Source organism: Anticarsia gemmatalis, chromosome 2 (assembly GCF_050436995.1).
Source record: "Anticarsia gemmatalis isolate Benzon Research Colony breed Stoneville strain chromosome 2, ilAntGemm2 primary, whole genome shotgun sequence".
NCBI lineage: Eukaryota > Metazoa > Arthropoda > Insecta > Lepidoptera > Erebidae > Anticarsia > Anticarsia gemmatalis.
The window spans coordinates 9,748,950-9,749,996 of record NC_134746.1 but is presented as its reverse complement, the minus strand read 5'-3'; positions in this window follow the sequence as shown (position 1 = coordinate 9,749,996).

Below are 1,047 nucleotides of genomic sequence, written 5' to 3'. Positions count from 1 at the left end.
TAGATATTGTTTTTCTCCTGTCACCTTTCATATAAATGTACAATTTCATTTTGTATCATGACGTGTTTATAATTGGCGAATATAAATTATTACGGAATTAAAGAAAAATGCACTAATTACATCTATTAGTTTCAATACACATCTCCGATAGTAAGTTACATGAACCAGGGGCACACATCATAAATTAATAGTATGGTAGAGTGTAGAGCAAAAAAGTCCTATGCATTTTATAAATAAAAAAAGGTATTAAGCTTTTTTTCTTGACAAAAACTTTTTCTCATGTATAAATTTAATATCCTTCATGCGTATCAGCCAGTTCTTATGAATTACCTCTGCCCAAGAATTAATACCGCAGTTTGTTCTTAGAAAACTGGAGTAACACTCATCATACATTTTAAATCTTTAAAAAAATCCATTTAAAACTGTTGAAACAGAAGCAAAGAACTAAGTAAAGATTAATTAGTGGCGGTAAATAAACCGTATTAAAAACATTGTTGTGGGCCGTGGAACAGTTGTAACGAACACCTCAGGGCAGGCGCGCCGAGCTAACTCCGCTTTGTCACGCCACCGCCGGCTCAGACTCGGTTAATAGGCCCGTGTTCAATTGTGTGTGCTATCTCCATTTGCAACCGCTCCATTAGGGTTGCTACGAATATGAGCCTACGTAGATACAGGCACAGCTTATGTGCAACGTCCTGATTGCACGCCACTACAACATGCATACATATGTATGTCCGAGTGACTCTATCATTCTATCTGTACCTGCTATCTTCGACGTTGAATCTTCACTTCCGAAACTCAGTCGGTTGCCTCAGTAACGTCAACATAACTTCACTAATGTTTCGTTTTGTTTTAAATGTTTGTAAAGTTCAAAGAGTCGTAGCCACATAAAGAAATTGAAACAATTAAAAAGTCGTAGAGCGGCTTGTCGCCGAGTCACGGTCGTCACGCCAGATTCGCGTTTTATAAAACAACTTGTCCTCGGTCGCGTTTACACAATCGGCCCTCACGAAAACTTCTCTTTGATTTCCTTCGAAACATTTTTAG